Source organism: Terrapene carolina, unplaced genomic scaffold (assembly GCF_002925995.2).
Source record: "Terrapene carolina triunguis isolate 2854851 unplaced genomic scaffold, T_m_triunguis-2.0 Scaffold173, whole genome shotgun sequence".
Classification (NCBI taxonomy): Eukaryota; Metazoa; Chordata; order Testudines; family Emydidae; genus Terrapene; species Terrapene triunguis.
Genome location: NW_020664524.1, coordinates 2,567,247 through 2,586,734, shown reverse-complemented (window position 1 = coordinate 2,586,734; position 19,488 = coordinate 2,567,247). Strand labels below are relative to the sequence as shown.

At 46.1% G+C, this 19,488-nt stretch overlaps 1 protein-coding gene across 1 annotated transcript in view; it reads right to left on the bottom strand.

Annotated features, from left to right (window-relative positions):
* Nucleotides 1-19,488, bottom strand: part of LOC112102678 (aryl hydrocarbon receptor-like) — a 112,339-nt gene that overhangs the window by 55,326 nt on the left and 37,525 nt on the right. The gene's annotated exons all lie outside the window — the stretch shown is intronic.

Genomic DNA, 19,488 nt, shown 5'->3' with positions numbered 1-19,488 from the left:
AATGGGCCATGTCCTCACCTGTGTAAATCAATGTAACTCTATTGAGGTCAGAGCTATGTTGATTTACACCATCTGGAGAGTTGGCCCTTTTGAGCATGTGGAGGGTGTAATGTTCACAAATCCATCTAGTAATTTCGTATTTCAGGGTTTGCCCTGTATTGTCCAAACTAATTTGGCTACAATAGTGAGGATGTGACTCAGAGAAGGGAAAATGTAGTTAAGAAACTAATGAACCAAAAGGACGGAGGGGCATGCATATATGCACACCCACAAAACATAGAAGTGTACAGTCACAGAAAAGACAAGTCTATAATGGTACTTGCTTTGGAGGGTCTCCTAATGATTTACAATAATATGGCTCTGCAACCATGAGAAGATACTGCATATAAAGTCACAGGATTTTATCTTAGCTCAGGGGTCGACAACCTTTCAGAAGTGGTGTGCCGAGTCTTCATTTATTCACCCTCATTTAAGGTTTCGCGTGCCAGTAATACATTTTACCGGTTTTAGAAGGTCTCTTTCTATAAGTCTATAATATAGAACTAAACTATTGTTGTATGTAAAGTAAATAAGGTTTTAAAAATGTTTAAGAAGCTTCATTTAAAATTAAATTAAAATGCAGAGCCCCCCGGACCGGTGGCCAGGACTCGAGCAGTGTGAGTGCCACTGAAAATCAGCTCACGTGCCGCCTTTGGCACGCATGCCATAGGTTGCCTACCCGTCTTAGCTGACGGGTAACTGCTCCACAAATTAGATTGAAGTCTATAAATTGGTTTCAGCCATTCTTAATCAGCATCCAGTCTTCTTGGTCTAAGTAAAAGATTCAAGGTGCTTGATACAACAGACATACCAGCGTGCAGTCCAAACCAATGAGTAGCTGTGTCACCCCAGCCCTGTAACCTGGGCTGCCCTTTATACTGCTTTGCTGCTGTAGCCTCCAGCCTGGACTGCTCACAAAGAGCCTCCAGCATGTAAGTCACTCCCGGCTGCATCTGTGTGTTCTCTGCAGCCAGCCAGCTGCACCTCAGCTCTTACCAGCTTTAAAGATTACCGCAGGATGACCCCAACCCACTCCCAGATTTTCTTCAGAAACATACGTCCTGTACTGCCCAGCCCTCTCTTGGATAGTACAAATATACTGAGTCCATTATTCCTTTGGAGGAATAATATGCACACAACTTGTTACCTCAGTGGAGCCACCCAGACACTTCAACTTGAACACACTGGATTAGATAAAACAATAAAAACAAGTGTATTAACTACAGAGAGAGATTTTAAGGGTGCAAGTAATGAGGCATAAAAGTCAGAAATGGTTATAGGAAAATAAAGGCAACAGGACGCGTTTTTAGCTGACTGCTCTGAATCTAATAGTTTGCTAGGAGTTCGCACCACATGCTTTCAGGAGTCTCACTGAGCAGTCTCTTTAGCTCAGGACCCCAACCCCGACTCTAACGGCTGCTTCCTTTGTCTTTATAGTGAATGCGCCGGGCAGGAAGAGAGAAGTCTCAGAAGCACATCCAGCTGGGAACAAGGCAACAGGCAGCCTGTGTGGAAGGAAACTCCATGTGGTTTCTTTCCTAAGATTGAAGGGTTGTCTTCATGTACAGTGGTGCAGCTGTAGTAGTGGCTTCACTAAACACCAACGGGAGAGCTTCTTCCATCAGTGCAGTTAATCCACCTCCTCCAGAGGCAGTATCTATGTTGGTGGGAGAAGCGCTCCCATTGACATAGCACTGTCTACACCGGGGGTTAGGTGGGTGTAACTACGTCACTCAGGGATGTGGATTTTTCACACCCCGAGCGATGTAGATATACCAATATAGGTCTGTAGACCTAGCCATAGATTTTGCTTCTGCCCCCTTTCCTGCCAATGAATGGCCATTTAGCAGGTAATGGTCCATCAGCTTTCTTTACATTTGCTGAGGCATCAGCTTGCCCTTTGTCTCTGAGAAACTAAGGCCACTCTCCAGACTGGTCAGGAGAACATACTTTTAGTCATAATTTCAGCCTGTGCTTAGAGCTTCACATATAGTGAAGATTAGCACTTTAACTCTCCCTGTGACGTTGCACTCCATATGTTTTATGGAAATATGCTTATGAGTGTAAATATGATGTAACTGGATTATGCTTTATGCAAAAGGTCTCCTGTAAGGTATCATAACAAAGGTTATAACCTACTGAATATATTCCTCCTATTTGTATGCATGTATCATTCTTATATCTGAAGCTAGAAATATGAAGTATAACTCTGAGGTCTTATTGTAATTATGCAAAGTGTGGGCCATTAATGGTGGTTTAGAATCTTGATGGCTCCGATTGACTATGACAATTGGTTGTAAATGGTTTATTTACCTGCAAGCCTTCCTGTGTACATGTGGGCTAACCCAGGAAGAATAGAGGATGGGGTCTCACAGGACATGTGACCATGTCACATGATACTGGAATCCATCTTAATCCTGATACTTTTCCATTTAGAAGGAGGGGTGGGGACCCAGAGAGACAAAAGATTCCCACCTTGTGACAAAGCTATAAAAGGGGGTGGAGCAGGACAAAGGGGGCTGCCAGTCATGAGAAAACCCCTGCTTACCACCTGAGATGTCTGCTGGAACTAACAAGGACTGTACCAGAGATAAGGACTGGGCCTAGACTAGGAAGGAGTCTAGTCTGTGAAAGAAGTTTATTGGAACATCTCTGAGAGTGAGATATTACCTGTAATCAGTTTCTTAGTGTATTAGGCTTAGACTTGCGTGTTTTGCTTTATTTTGCTTGGTGACTTACTTTGTTCTGTTTGTTATTACTTGAAACCACTTAAATCCAACTTTTTGTACTTAATAAAATCACTTTCGTTTATAAATAAACCCAGAGTGTTTAATACCTGGAGGAACAAACAGCTGTGCATATCTCTCTATCAGTCTTATAGAGGGTGGTCAATTTATGAATTTACCTTGTATAAGCTTTATACAGAGTAAAACAGATTTATTTGGGGTTTGGATCCCATTGGGAACTGGGTGTCTGGGTGCTGGAGAAAAGTAACCTGCTGAGCTGTTTTTGGTTAAAGTCTGCAGCTTTGGGGTGTGGAGCAGGCCCTGAGTCTGTGTTGCTGCAGGCTAGTGTGTCTGGCTCAACAAGGCAGGGTTCTGGAGTCCCAAGCTGGCAGGGAAAAAGGGCTCAGAGGTAATTTCAGCACATCAGATGACAGTCCCAAGGGGGTCTCTGTGACCGAACCTGTCACAACACCATTCCTACTGAAGGGAGAAAAGGCTAGAGAGATCAAAGGCTAGGAACAAAGCATGTGGGCCATACGTACACAATGGGGGAACTCTATCCTGGGAAACTGTGACTCCAACAAAGATTTGGGGATTGTGGTAGATAATCAGATGAACAAGAGTGCCCAGTGAGACATTGTGGCCAAAAGGGTTAATCATAGAAAAACTAGAACTGGAAGGGACCTTGAGAGATCATCAAGTTCAGTCCCCTGTCCTCACGGCAGGACCAAGCACCATCTAGATCATCCCTGATAGATGTCTATCCAACCTGCTCTTAAATATCTCCAGTGATGGGGATTGCACAATCTCCCTAGGCAATTTATTCCAGTGTTTCACCACCCTGACCATTAGGAATTTTTTCCTAATGTCCAACCTAAACCTCCCTTGCTGCAATTTAAGTCCATTGCTTCTTGTCCTATCATCAGAAGCCAAGGAGAACAATTTTTCTCCCTCCTCCTTGTAACACCCTTTTAGATACTTGAAAACTGCTATCATGTCCCCCCTCAGTTTTCTCTTTTCTAAACTAAACAAGCCCAATTCTTTCAGTCTTCCCTCATAGCCCAAGTTTTCTAGGCCTTTTATAATTTTTGTTGCTCTTCTCTGGACCTTCTCCAATTTTTCTACATCTTTCTTGAAATGTGGTGCCCAGAACTGGACACAATACTCCAATTGAGGCCTAATCAATGCAGAGTAGAGTGGTAGAATGACCTCTCGTGTCTTGCTCACAACACTCCTGTTAATGCACCCCAGAAGCATGTTTGCTTTTTTTGCAATGGTGTCACACTGTTGACTCATATTTAGCTTGTGGTCCACTATGACCCCTATATCCCTTTCTGCAGTACTCCTTCCTAGACAATCACTACCCATTCTGTATGTGTGAAATTGATTGTTCCTTCCTAAGTGGAGTACTTTGCATTTGTCCTTATTAAACTTCATCCTATTTACCTCAGACCGTTTCTCTAGTTTGTCCAGATCATTTTGAATTATGACCCTATCCTCCAAAGCACTTGTTTATTGATAAGAAGGTCATGTGAAACCGTATCGAATGCTTTACTAAAGTCTAGGTCTAGTCACGTCCACCGCTTCTCCCTTATCCCCAAGGCTTGATATCCTATCAAAGAAAGCTATCAGATTGGTTTGACATGATTTGTTCTTCCAGATGTTTGCAGATGAATTCCTTAATTACTTGCTCCATTATCTTCCCTGGCACAGAAGTTAAACTGACTGGTCTATAGTTTCCTGGGTTGTTCTTATTTCTCTTTTTATAGATGGGCACTGTATTTGCCCTTTTCCAGTCTTCTGGTATCTCTCCCGACTTCCAGGACTTTTCAAGATGATAGCTAAAGGCTCAGATACCTCCTCTATCAGCTCTTTGAGTATTCTAGGATGCATTTCATCAGGCCCTAGTGAATCACTGGATGCATAAACAGGGGAATCTCAAGTGGGAGAAGAGAAGTTATTTGACCTCTGTATTTGGCACTGGTGTGACCGCTGTTGCAATACTGGGTCCAGGTCTAGTGTCCTCAATTCAAGAAGAATGTTGATAAAGTAGAAACGGTTCACAGAAAGCCACAAGAATGATGGAAGGATTAGAAAACATACCATAGGCTCAAGGAGCTCAGTCTATTTAGCTTAACAAAGAGAAGGTTAAAGGGTGACTTGATCACAGCCTGTAAGTACCTACACGGGGAACAAATACTTAATGGGCTCTTCAGTCTAGCAGAGAAAGATAAAAATAATCCAATGGCTGGAAGATGAAGCTAAACAAAATTCAGACTGGAAATAAGGTGTGAATTTTTAACAGTGTAATTAACCACTGCAACAATTTGCCAAGGGTTGTGGTGGATTCTAAATCAAGGATAGGTGTTTTTCTAAGATATCTGCTCTAGGAAGTTCTCTGTGTTATACAGGACGTCAGACTAGATGATCACAGTGGTCCCTTTCTGGCCTTGGAATCAATGAATCAGGAGCAGACTGGCTCACAGAGCAAAAACCTGTAGATGAGCCCATGGGAAATACTATAGTTGTAAACAAAGAGAACCAGAGAATGCAGCAAAATTGATATGAGGCCAGGGTATTCCATCTCTTATCCAGGGCCGCCCAGGGGGGGCAAGTGGGGCAATTTGCCCTAGGCCGCAGGCCCTGCAGGGGCCCCCACGAGAATGTCGGAGGCTCCCCCCCGCCTCCGCCTTCCCCCATCCCCCGGCGCCTCAGCGCGCCGCGTCCAGGAGCAGCCCTGTCCAGCGCTGCAGCGGCGTGGCTCCAGCGGGGCCTGAGCTCCCCCCCCCCAGAGTCATGTGGTAAGGGGGCGGGGCTGCGAGCTGCGGTTGAGCAGCGGGAGCTCAGGGCCCACTGGAGCCGCGCCGCTGCAGCACTGACCAGGGCCGCTCCTGGACGCGGCGCGCTGAGGATCCAGGAGAGGGTGGAGATGGAGGTAAGCGGCATGGTAAGGTGTTTGGGGCCAGGGGGGTTGGATAAGGGGCAGGGAGTCCCAGGGACAGTCAGGGGACAGGGAGGGGCAGAGGTTCGGGGGGGCGGTCAGGGGACGGGGAACGGGGGGTTGGATCGTGGGCGTTCTGGGGGTCTGTCAGGACTTGGCGGGGGTGTGTGTGGATAGGGGTCGGGGCAGTCAGGGGACAGGGAGCAGGGGGAGTTGTGGGGGGTGGGGTCCCAGGGGGTGGTTGGGGGGGCCTCAGGGGAGTGGTCAGGGGACAAGGAGCAGGATGGGTCGGGGATTCTGAGGGGGGCAGGAAGTGGGTGGGGGTCGGATGGGGGCAGGGCCAGGCTGTTTGGGGAGGCACAGCCTTCCCTACCCTAAAGCTCATCAGCAGTTTGAGGCTTGCAGACAGCTATTTAACACAAAGAGCCAAGCTGTTATCTTTTCCCTTAGGGCTACCATCCCTTTCTCTTCTCAAATGCCAAATTATAGTCTACATTGAATTTCAGTGCCATAGGGAGATTCATGTCAGGGGAGGGTAGCTTCATTTAAGATTAGCCACTTTAGATGAACAGTGATAGAGCCAAGAGAGCCATAGGGGAGGGATCACATGAGAAGAGCAATATCCTACACCACCTACCTCCTTCCCAACCCTACCAAGGGAGACCCCCTTCCCCTGCATTCCCCAAGGCTCCAGAGGGGTTAATTCAGTGGTTCTCAAACTTTTGTACTGGTGACCCCTTTCACATAGCAAACCTCTGAGTGCGACCCCCCCTCTATAAATTAAAACCACTTTTTTATATATTTAACACTATTATAAATGCTGGAGGCAAAGCAGGGTTTGAGGTGGAGGCTGACAGCTCGCGACCCCCAGTAATAATCTCATGACCCCCTGAGAGGTCCCGACCCCCAGTTTGAAACCCCCTGGGTTAATTTAATTTTAGCACCCTGTGTCCATTCACATGCATGTGCTATTTTGAGCAGAGGTTTTCACAACATAGGCTCATCCCAGATTCTGGAACAAGCTCAAATGCTCAGTTCGCGGAGTATGTACATAAGCTATACTAAAGACAAACCCACAGTAACCGTCTCCAGTTTGTGAGGGACCCCGTGGAGCCAGTCTCTAGGAAACAGATAAATTCATGGAGGTTAAGTCCATTAATGGCTATTAGCCAGGACGGGTAAGGAATGGTGTCCCTAGCCTCTGTTTGTCAGAGGGTGGAGATGGACGGCAGGAGAGAGATCACTTGATCATTACCTGTTAGTTTCACTCCCTCTGGGGCACTTGGCATTGGCCACTGTCGGTAGACAGGATACTGGGCTGGATGGACCTTTGGTCTGACCCAGTACGGCCGTTCTTCTGTTCTAACCTAAATGAACCCAAAGTTCTGGAGACAGATATGAGTCAAGGAAGCCAGCAGAGTATCAGAAACGTGGAAAAATCTCTGACTGGATGGGCCCAGGCGTTTGGTCACAAGCTGAGGTGGTTCAAAAGTTTTGGATTTTTTTAAGCAGAATTTTTTTTATTGTTTCTTTAAACTATCAAACACAGCAAGCAGCAAATATTTGGCCACACACTTCTGAAACCCCAAACCATGTCCAGGTTTTGGCAGACTAATTTCAGCTTTTCAATTAAAAAAAAACACAACAAATTTTGAAGGAAAGCAGACATTGTCCGTGATTTTTTCTACTTTTTAAAAACCCCTAGTTTTCAATCCAAAAAAAGTTTTGATGGAAAATATTTGTCCAATCCTTTTAATGAGCTTTAGTGCCTTTTAGTACTAGCTGATGCTGAGAACCAGTGATACCTTGTAAAGGTGACTTGAAAAGAAGTTCTCAAAACTGGGTTTGTGCCGAAATGCGGAAGGTTTTTAAATGTTTATTTTTCCCAGGGCCGCCCGGGGGGAACGAGTGGGGGGGGGACACAATTTGCCCCAGGCCCTGCAGGGGCCCCCACAAGAATATAATATTCTATAGTACTGCAACTTTTGTTTATGGAAGGGGCCCCTGAAATTGCTTTGCCCCAGGCCCCCTGAATCCTCTGGGCAGCCCTGCTCTACAGCCTTAGCTAACTGCCACGTTGCTTTTAGCTCATGCAGTAGAGGCTCAAGCACTAAGCTCCAGAGGTCCCAGGTTCGATCCCGACAACCGGGGTCTGTTGGCATTACACAAGCGCACAGCACTTTGAAAGATCAAAACACTTCGATTCAGGATTTACAAACTGCAACGTTAGGTGCCTACGTTTGAAAATGCAGGCCTTTGATTTCATCAACTAAGAGAATTAAAGGGAGGGTCTGTTTGCCACAGCACTACTCTGACCTTGACTGAACAATATGTTTTTACAGAAAAGATTGAAAACCTCAAAAACACAGCTAAGGAGGTCCTGTTCTTTACTACTGAGATCTTAGACCAGCCCTCCTGTCTGTTCAGTCTTTGTCTCTCTATAAATAGCCTTCTGCAGCCCCCTGGGTCACTAAATCAGCAGAACTGTCACACCATATCAAGCCTACAGAGCGAAGACAAGCTGGAGAACTGATAATGGCATCCTCCACACCGCAGCTTTACTTTGGCCTATCCTGTCTAAGCGCTGTTACTTTAAGAAGGGAAACACTTTATTACTTGAAACACAGTGACCTTTCAGACAAGGCACTTGGCTACACACAAACTAAATTCAGCATGATGTCAGGAGCTTCTGTTGACCTGTTACTAGCAATAACCATACCACTAGTGGAAGATTTTTTTGGTGGGGGAAAAAGTGGGTAGCCTGGATTTAAATGGAGAAATTGGTTCCCTCCTATCGGTTTTTTTTTGGGGGGGGGGTCCATTAGCCTCTGTGGCTGCATTTGGGATTGGCTGATATTTGTCATCACCAGCAAAAGCAGAAGGGAGAACACTTAAATGCAAGACATTTTGCATGGGTGCCACTTATTCCCCCCCCCAGTCAAAAAGCAGCTTCTACGGGCGACTTGCTGCCATTTTGCAAAGCCACCACCACCACCACACATCTTGTACTGCACACGTGGCATTTCCTTCCAGCAAAAAGCACCACCCGCCAGCGGACGAGGGAGAATGTCTCTGATTGGCATGTAGGATGGATTCGCAGGACATAGCATGCATTTCTCTTTTTACACCTCTGTTCACAACTAGCAGTTTGATGCTGCCCTCACTGTTTTCATTATCCTGCTGCAAATGGGGAGAGGACTTTGGAAGCAAGACTGAGACCTGCTACAAATACGAAAAACATGGGATTGTGTAACACCGACAGACCCCGGGCGTCGGTAGGCAGGATCGAACCTGGGGCCTCTGCAACTAAATACCTCTATTGCATGAGCTAAAAGCCAACTGGCTCTTGGCTAAGACTGTAGAGGAGACTCATTACTCTCTCCCTCTAAGTGGTCTCGGTGCAGGGCCGGCTCCAGGCACCAGCAGAGGAAGCACGTGCCTGGGGCGGCATTCTGTCCATTCTTGGGGCGGCACAGTCCGGGCGGCTTTTGTGGTTTTTTTGCTTCAGCAGTTTGGGCGGCTTTTTTTGTTGCTTGGGGCAGCAAAAATGGTAGATCCGGCTCTGTCTCGGTGCCACTAGATGGGACAGAACACCACACCCAGGAGGTGTGTGGGTTACAATTGCACCCTAGGTATGGTGGGTCTTAGCTCGACCGAGAGGTAAAAACTACATCTGTGCCATGTAAATGAGCGCTATGGCTGGCTCTGACAACGCTGCTAAACCTCCAGAAGGCCTGCAGGGCATAGGGACTTCAATAATGCCAGTGTGAAGTTGACTGATCATACTCCAAGGCTATGGAGCTGAGAACAAGGTAGTGCCCTCCTGCTACTGAGGCTCGCTGGGGATTGCAGCTAGACCCCAAGGGAAAAGAGGACAGTTTAGTTAAGGAGGGTTTTTTACAGTGTGCTTTGTGGAAGTCAGACCCTGGTTAAGTGTGACCTGCTCAGCAAACATCTGCCACAGCTGGATTCCTGTCATCAAGCATGCTTGATCTCTTCATCCTGGGCCTAGAAGCTGTTCTGTCCCAGAGGCTGGCAGCTGTCTTGGTGGGTCATGGGGAGAGGTGTGGGCGCTGATGCTGCTGGGTCCAGCGCCTCTCCCCACCCATTGGCCTTGAAGATCCAGAGCAAGGTCCTGCAGGCTGGAAGCCAGTCGATGGACTGGAGCCCCAGGGTGATGTGACTGCAATGGCTTGTCTTGCTGAGGAGAGGGCTGCAGCATTCTGCACCAGCTGGAGTCTCAACATTGCATCCACATTAAGTCTCAGGTACAGCTAGTCCAAGCTGGAGTGAAAGGCACAGATCTGAGGCCAGATCACTAGCTGAGAGCAGAGGGCAGTGTGCTTTAGCGAGCTGCAGGGGGAAGGAGGCTTAGCCTGAATGGCCAAGCAGCAGCAGAGATAAGTGACGAGTCTTTGCATTTGGGGCAGATGCCTTCAATGGACGAGGAGGACGGGTGCCAGTTCCTCCTTTGAGACAGCTTCACTCAGTCTTGCCTGGACTGAGTCGGAGGCAGCTGCTCTTCAGATCTGTGGCAAGCACGGGTGCCATGCTACTAGCGCAGTGCTCGCTGCACCTGGAGAAGCGGAGCTGGACAGCTGACTGGCCATGGAGCCAGAGTCGCCACACCACCTCTCCGGGCAGCATCATGTCAGGGAGAGGAGGCAGCAGGAATCTAAACCCTGTGGGAGAGGAATGATTGCAGCTGTGCTGTCTGTTCCAGCTCTGCCATGACAGCAGGTCACCATGTGGTGAGCAATGGAGGTTACTGGAAACATACTCATTCACCGGTACAAGTGAGAGCCATGAATGGGATTTCTGTTGGGAAGAAGGGGAGCTCCTTACAGGCATGCTCAATACCTCCTGCCCAACAAAGCTGAAGATATCCAGGGCTCCTATGGTCCCAAGGTCTTTCCTTACCCAGGAAAAGGCCAGTCCTTTGCACAGGGCCAAAAAGAAGCACAAGGAAGGAGATTGTAGTGACCTAACATAGCTGAATGGCAGGAGATTAGCTGGAGAGCCAAGAGACCTGGGTTCTATTCCCAGTTCTGCCACTTACCTCTAGTGTGATTACACTTTCCTCTGAAGCAGCTGGTGCTGGCAAGGTCAGAGACAGAACACTGGGCAAGATAGACCTTTGGTCTGATCCACTCTGGCAATGCCTATGTTGTTAAGAATTGCAGGGCTGAAAAAGAGGCCCCTCCTCCCTGCACAGCCTAGAGGAGTTGCTCCAGTGAGCAAGGTCAGGGGCCCAGTAGATAGCTTCCCAGTCATCTTTGGGTTATTTCAAACACCCCTGCAGTCAGCAGCAGTTTCACCCCTCTCATTGTGCAGAGGTAGTTTGAGATGGGGGGAAGGTTCTTGCCCCCAGTTGCTAGATATGGTAAGGGTCCATACACTAGGTGTGGGGACGAGATAGTGGGGGGAAAAGAGCTTTCTGCCTTAGAGACCACTTCTCTTGGTGCTCAGCCAGGATGGTGTCAGCTCTGGGATGGGCAATGAGGGATGCACGGTGCATATTGGGAGGGTGCAAGGTTTTCTGTAATAGTGACCTGAAGTAGAGGTGGAAGCTGGGCCGCTTCTCTGCATAATCTGAAACTGACATTCTAAGAATGGTTTCTCCTTCATAAAGCAGTTACAGTCTCTTAATAGAGTTTCAACTCCAGGATTTCTTGGTGGAAATTCTCTAGTCAGATAGCTAGTGATTCTGACTCCATTTCAAATAGGTGGAACTTCCCAGAGGTGTTTTACGTATGTTAGGTGTACAGACATGTTGACGAGGCACTGCTGTAATATCTGCATACAGGTCATTCTTTATCAACCTTGTCAGGGATTTAAATCTGACCAGTTATTCTGAAAGCCCAATCTGCTAACTTCTACTTCTAGAAGTCAGAAAATTGTTATAAACGAGAGGTCTTCTTCATGCATCAAACAACCCACAGGAGGGAAGGTTCTGGCCCAGATTTTAAAGTCTCTACTCTCTAGCTTTGGTGGAGGGAGCTCAATGTGGGAGTGTATGAGACGGTCTAACTTAAGTGTGAGTGTTCAAGTTGAGGGGTTTTAGTTTATACATGTTTGATTTTAGAACTGTGCTATGCAAACTCCAAGCTTGAAAAGCTATTTCACGTGACAGCAAACTGACACCTCACTCGCTATCAAATTTGCTGTTGAACTCCTGAACCTTCAGAGCTTTAGACCTGAGAATTCTCGGTACCAAAAATCTGGTATTAACATTTTTGAGAGGATATCTCCCCACCCCCCACCTCCAGCCCCTTTACTTCCCAGACACACACATGCAGCTCCTCCCCCACTGCCACCAGGTCATCTCATGGGCCTACCATTCAGCAACATTTCTAAGACAGTCAGAATGAAAACAAAGGGCCTATTCTGAACTCTGGTTTTACCCGAGTATCTCCATGCACTCCAGATTTAGACCAGCAGGAGAACAATCAGAATTGGTCCAGATGTCTGCTTTTTTCCCTTCAAGATAACAGATGGGTCACACCAGTCCAGAGCGGTCTGAATAATTCTGATTAAAGGGGAGAGGATACTAAAGTTCTGAGCACAAACTGCCAGCAAGGAATCCTGTCATTCAGATTATCTGCCTTAAACACCCCTGCAGGGATGGTTCAAAGGGGATCACCGTTAATCATGCCCTTCACCTCAGAAGCCACGTACTGCAGTGCTAACAGATACAGGGGATCAGTCTCTCTCCAAGAGGCCAGGAATGAGCGCAAGATGGCAAAATGTTAACTTCTATTTTGAAAGCTTTTAAATCCTGGAGTGTATTTATTTCAGAGCATTGTCAGCGAGGACAAAGCAACCCACCCACCTCAAGATTTGGGCTGCCTAACTCCAGCCAAATGCATGCCCACCAGCTGGACTTTCCACCAGTTTCTTCAGCCTCCTCAGAGTGTGGCCAGTTTAGCAAAGAGGAGAAGGGGCTCTACTATTTGTATTATGATAGCATCTACAGGCCTCAAATGAGATCAGGGTCCCATTATGCTGGCCACTGCACTGACACAAAGGGTCCAACTATGTGTGCTGGCTCTGATTGAGCTAGTGTGTTAAAAATAGCAATGAAGCCCTGCTGGTCATGCCAGCATGAGGCGTTAGCTGCCCTCGTTCAGTCCCATCTGAGACGTTAGATACAAGTTATCCACCAGTACAAGGGGGGAAAATGGAACACTAACTACCACTTGGTGACCTGTCCTAAGCTGGAGAAGTTTACAAAAGAAAAAGAAAGCGTTGACAAAAGTGACCCCCAACCCTGGGGAACATTATTGGGGGGGGGGCTGGGGGATAAAACGTGAAAAATTTTCAGTTTTCAAAAACCTAAGTGGAAGCTTCCATTTGAAATGAAACAAAACATTAATTTTAAAATTTCCTTTAAGTTTTGAACAGAAAGGGAAATCTTTTGTGGGAAACATCATTGCAACGGAATACCATTTTTCCTCAGGAAGGTTTTCTGGTTCATAAATGTTGACCAGCTCCGCTGGACAAATCCACTGGTGCTGGGATGGGTATGTTTCCTCTCCTTGCAATGACGTGGGCTGTCCACACCCCAAGAAGGGTCAGCAGTGCTTGGATTGCAATTACAGAACAGTAATCTTATCTTTTATACCCGGCAACTCAACATCCGCATTGGAAAAGCCGCCACAACAATGTCTAGACTGAACAAGAGGGTATGGCAAAACAACAAACTGACAGACCACACAGAGATCTGTGTGTATCGTGTGTGTGTTATCAGCACACTTCTGTATGGGAGCGAGACATGGACCTTATACTCTCATCAGGAAAAGAGGCTCAACAACAGCTTTCATATGCATTGCCTTTGTCGAATCTTTGGAATCTCCTGGTGGGACAGAGTCACCAACACTAAGGTGCTCAAATGGGCCAACATACCCAGCATGCAAACACTCCTCAAACAGAGATGCCACCGCTGGCTTGGGCATGTGTGCCGAATGAATGATGGGCACATCCCAAAGGACATCCTCTATGGTGAATTAGCATCTGGAAAAAGACCCAAAGGATGCCCAAAATTTTGTTTCAAGGATGTGTGCAAGCAAGACCTCAAAGAAATAGACATGGATGTGTACAAATGGGAAGATCACACTCAAGACCGCAGCCTTTGGAATCAAGAGCTTAACAAAGGTCTCTGGAATTCCCAGAGGAAGCAGTCCAGCTTAGCAGAGGAGAAACGAGCATGCAGAAGGCAGAGGCCAAAGGGTCAAAACATCAACTTTAAATGTGGCAGATGCAGCAGAGATTGTCTCTCTCGAGTGGGTCTCTTCAGCCACATTCACAGCTGCCATAAAACCAACTGAGTAAATTCTTTACCTTTCAGGGGCACATACTCATCGTCTCTCGAGACTGAAGGATGCCTACTACTTATACCAGGCAAACTGGTTGAAACTATAGTGAAAAACATAAGTATCAGATACATAGATAATATGATTTATTGGTGAAGAGGCACAGCTTTTGTAAAGGGAAGTCATGCTTCACCAATCTATTAGAATTCTTAGAGGAGGTCAAACATGTGGACAAGGATGATCCAGTGGATCTAGTGTGCTCAGACTTTCAGAAAGCCTTTGACATTGGTGAGGCCTCATCTGGAGTACTGTGTCCAGTTTTGGGCCCCACACTACAAGAAGGATGTGCAAAAATTGGAAAGAGTCCAGCGGAGGGCAACAAAAATGATTAGGGGGCTGGAGCACATGAGTTATGAGGAGAGGCTGAGGGAACTGGGATTGTTTAGTCTGCAGAAGAGAAGAATGAGGGAGGATTTGATAGCTGCTTTCAACTACCTGAAAGGGGGTTCCAAAGAAGATGGATCTAGACTGTTCTCAGTGGTACCAGATGACAGAACAAGGAGTAATGGTCTCAAGTTGCAGTTGGAGAGGTTTAGGTTGGATATTAGGAAACACTTTTTCACTAGGAGGGTGGTGAAGCATGGAATGGGTTACCTAGGGAGGTGGTGGAATCTTCTTCCTTAGAGGTTTTTAAGGTCAGGCTTGACAAAGCCCTGGCTGGGATGATTTAGTTGGGAATTGGTCCTGCTTTGAGCAGGGGGTTGGACTAGATGACCTCCTGAGGTCCCTTCCAACCCTGATATTCTATGATTCTATGATAAGGTCCCTCACCAAAGGCTCTTAAGCAAAGTAAGCAGGTCATGGGATAGAGGGAAGGTCCTCTCATGGATCAGTAACTGGTTTAGAGACAAGAAACAAAGGGTAGGAATAAGTGGTCAGTTTTCAGAATTGAGAGCGATAAATAGCCAGATCCCCCAGGGATCTGTACCGTGACAACTGCAGTCTAAAATTCATAAATGATCAGGGGAAGGAAGGATAAACAGTGACGTGGCAAAGTTTGCAGAGAATACTAAATTACTCAAGATAGGTAAGTCCAAAGCTCACTGTGGAGAGAAATTCAAGGGTGATAAATGTGAAGTAATGCACATTGTAAAACATAATCCCAACTATACATACAAAATGATGGGATTTATATTAGCTGTTACCAGGCAAGAAAGATCTCAGAGTCACTGTGGATAATTCTCTGAAAACATATGCTCAATATGCAGCGGTGGTCAAAAAAGATCCGAGAGAATGTTGGGAACCATTAGAAAAGGGATAGTAAATATCATAATGCCACCCATATAAATCCATGGTATGCCCGCACCTTGAATACTGCAAGAAGTTCTGGTTGCCCCATCTCAAAAAAGACATTCAAATTGGAATTATTGAAAAGGGCAACAACAGATTCCATATGAGGAGATCAAAAAGATTGGGATTCTTCATCTTAGAAGAGAGACAACTAAGAGACGACATGATAGAGGTCTACAAAATCATGACTGGTGCAGAGAAAGTGAATAAGGAAGTGTTATGTGAAGGGGTAAATAATAGGCAGAAGGTTTAAAACCACCATAAGAAAGTACTTCTTCACACAACGCACAGTCAACCTGTGGAGCTCTTGGTCTTAACAACATCCCCTAGCAATAAGTATATCAGGGTTCAAAAAGGAACTGGATAAGTTCATGGAGGATAGGTCCATCAATGGCTATTAGCCAGGATGGGCAGGGATGCAACCTCATGCTCTGGCTGTCCCTAAGCCTCTGACTGCCAGATGCTGAGACTGGATGACAGGGAATGGATCACTCAATGAGTGCCCTGTTCTGTTCATTCCCTCTGAAGCACCTGTCGTTGGCCAATGTTGGAAGACAGATACTGGGCTACATGGACTATTGGTCTGACCCACTATGGTTGTTCTTATGAGCTTCATCCTGGTATTGTTTCCACACCCTACAGTGGAGATGGCATATCCAGGCAAAGCCAATGTATTTTATATTGAAGTAAAACCATGTCCATGTGGAAACGTCTAAACATGGCCAAAAGACAAGATACTGAACTGGGAACCAAGAAGCTGGCTTCAGCCAGTTCCAATAACACAGTGTTCCCTTCTTGAGTTGTGCTATATCATATGTACTGAAGATACATCCGCAGCATGGAAAAGTAATTTCGATAAAGGGCCATGCTTAGTACAGCCAGAACTTCCCAGATATTACATGTGGCCATCTAGTTTAGATCTCAGAGAATGAGGCTAGTGGAAGAAGTAAAGACCAACTTTCTTTTTTGTAATAGTTGGAACAAAAATCTTTCAATGATACTTTTGCAGTTGTCCCATCTTTTTCCCCAAAAGTCTGCTTGCTAGCTAGAACATACTGGGCCAGATCCTCAACTGGGGCAAGTCAGCAGAGTTCTACTTACATCAGACATGCTGATTTACACTAATTGAGAATACGGTCCATAAGATTTAATCACTTCTTAGCAGATACACACAGAATCTATGACAGGGCTATTTAATTTATATAACTTTGCATACACCTGCTGCTTTACTTCCAGTTGAAGATGGTAGAATCAATGAGAAAAACAAAGCCTTCTCTATAAAGCCAGAGAATCCTAGGTCCAGTTAAATTATCTGATTCTGCATGCATCATCTGGTGGAACCCACTGAGTTTAGTATTTTGCCTGTGTTCATTTCTAATGAAGATGCCTGCATGATTTAATATACATATTTTAGAAGAGTAAGGCAAGTTGCAAGAGCATATTAAAAGGCACTGAACATCAATTCAGTACATAACTATGTATTTCTTTGCACCTTTATTTGCAATGGGGGAGGTTTAGGTTGGATATCAGGAAACACTATTTCACTAGGAGGGTGGTGAAGCACTGGAATGGGTTACCTAGGGAGGTGGTAGAATCTCCTTCCTTAGAAGTTTTTAAGGCCCGGCTTGACAAAGCCCTGGCTGGGATGATTTAGTTGGGGATTGGTCCTGCTTTGAGCAGGGGGTTGGACTAGATGACCTCCTGAGGTCCCTTCCAACCCTGATATTCTATGATTCTTAGGCACACGTTGTATTATCTACATAACATTGAATATTGTATTATTCACAGATAGTTACTCCACTTCTTGGACAACTAATGCACTGAACTCTGACGATCATTATTTTTATAAGAAAAAAAATTAGGTAGACCTGATATTCTCAATAATAGAACACTTGAAGCGCAACTAGCTTATTGTTTTGTATGTATGCAAGCAGGAACGCAAAATGCTAAGGACATGCACAAGTGAAATATGTAAAGATTTGCTGAAACAAAACAGCAAAATTAACTCTTATCCAGCTTTCTAAAATGCATATAATTTTATTTTGCACCTCTATCACGTGCCGCGTCCATTTTCCAGCAGCCTGCAACTATCTTCTGAAAACAATACAAATTACATTCTCCTTGTTCAGCCATAATTAATAATTTAGGTTTTTTTACTCAGTGTTTCCCCCAATAGCCTCCACATCTATTGGTGTGTTAATCTAAAGCTCGCACTGACGCAAATTTCATTCAATAAATGAATTATTAATCGCTTGTCTGAATGATGTCTGTATATATCCCAAGTTTCGCTAATGTGTATTTTGTTAATAATGAATGATCATATTTAAATGTATAATTGCACTTTTAAATAATGATGTTTAGACTGTATATTACTCTCTATTGTAAGTCTCTTTAATGACACATTTTAAATGGGTCTATTTATGCAAAATTTAGCAATGAGTATTAAAAAGTACAGATGGTGAATCTAACCCATTCAGAAGTAGAATGAGGAAACTTCACAAACATCTAGAAATATCTGCCATTTATTTCTGAAAGGTATAGCAGGGTATGGTTATTTATGATTATTATTTCTACTCCAATAGCACCTGGGAGCCCCACTCACAGAGCAGGACCACATTGCGCTAGGCACTGTACATTTACTGGTAGTGCCTAGAAGGCCCACTCATGGGCCAGGACTCCGTTGTAGTAGACACCATACAAACAGTAGGATTGCTTTTGGGATGTGACATGTTATGCCTTTTAGCTGGGCTTTAAAAGATGCCTTAGCTCCCCCCTTAGGTTCCTTTGACAACCTCAGCCTGTACACCCAAAGCCAAATCCATCCGTGGAGTAACCCCACAGATAGAAACATTTCACCCGTGGCTTATAGATTGTAAGATCTAATCTTCAGCAGGAATGCTAGCAGTACTGGGAGTGACTGAATGACCCTATTGTGATGCTGCGACATGAACCTTTACTTACATAGCAGGTTACAAGACCTTGGTGATCGTTTATTTAGCTGACTCCTTGCCTATCCAGCACCAAAGGTTTCCAAGAAACTGACCAGCAGTACTCTGCTGAGATGTGAGCTGTGCAGTTCCCAGGTGTCTCCATGCAGAGACTCAGAGAAAATGAGCAGCTCCCTTGTCCAGTAAGGCACATCTAAGGCCTGGTCTACACTAACCCCCAAGTCGAACTAAGGTACGCAACTTCAGCTACGTGAATAACATAGCTGAAGTCGACATACCTTAGTTCGAATTTGCCGCGGTTCAGACGCGGTCCACACACGGCAGGCAGGCTCCCCGTCGACTCCGCGGTACTCCTCTCGCCGAGCTGGAGTACCGCAGTCGACGGCGAGCACTTCCTGGTTCGACTTATCGCGTCCAGACCAGACGCGATAAGTCGAACCCAGAACTTCGATCCCCAGCCGCCGAACTAGCGGCTGGGTGTAGACCAGCCCTAAGTTGCTTAGGTTCAGGGCACACAGGCACTACAGGATGCAAAACCATCCCCAAACTCTGCTTCTTAGCCACTCCCATCAGGTTCCTGATCAGCTGGCACAAATGAGCCACATCTGGAGACCCATTCATCAATGGCTGAAAGTTACAAGAATCTGTAGGGAGGGGGAGGCAAGTTTTCTTACCTCCTCCCAATAAAGGATTTTCACCCCCTCAATGACCAGCCTGGTGAGGGTACACACTGTATACCACCCCAATCGGAGTTGTATGTCAAAAACATGCATCTTTCCGTGCTTTAGGCCTTTAGCTAAGGGCTTTTCCTCCTTTGAATGTCTGAGCTATTGCCCTCTCTTACATCTGTTAGCTAGGGTTACCATACGTCCGGTTTTTCCCGGACATGTCCGGCTTTTTGGCAATCAAACCCCCGTCCGGGGGGAATTGCCAAAAAGCCGAACATGTCCGGGAAAAATACCGGCCGGGCACTTCCTCTCCCGCGGCTGCTCTGCTCCTCCCCTGACTCAGACTTCGGCTCTGTTTAAGAGCCAAGCTGCCCGAGCCAGCGCTACCGGCTTCAGGCAGCCCCCTTGCCTCCGGACCCTGCGCCGCCGGAGCAGAGCAGCTGGAGCCGGGGAGGAGAATTGCCCGGCCGGCGGCACAGGGTCCGGAAGCAAGGGGGCTACCCG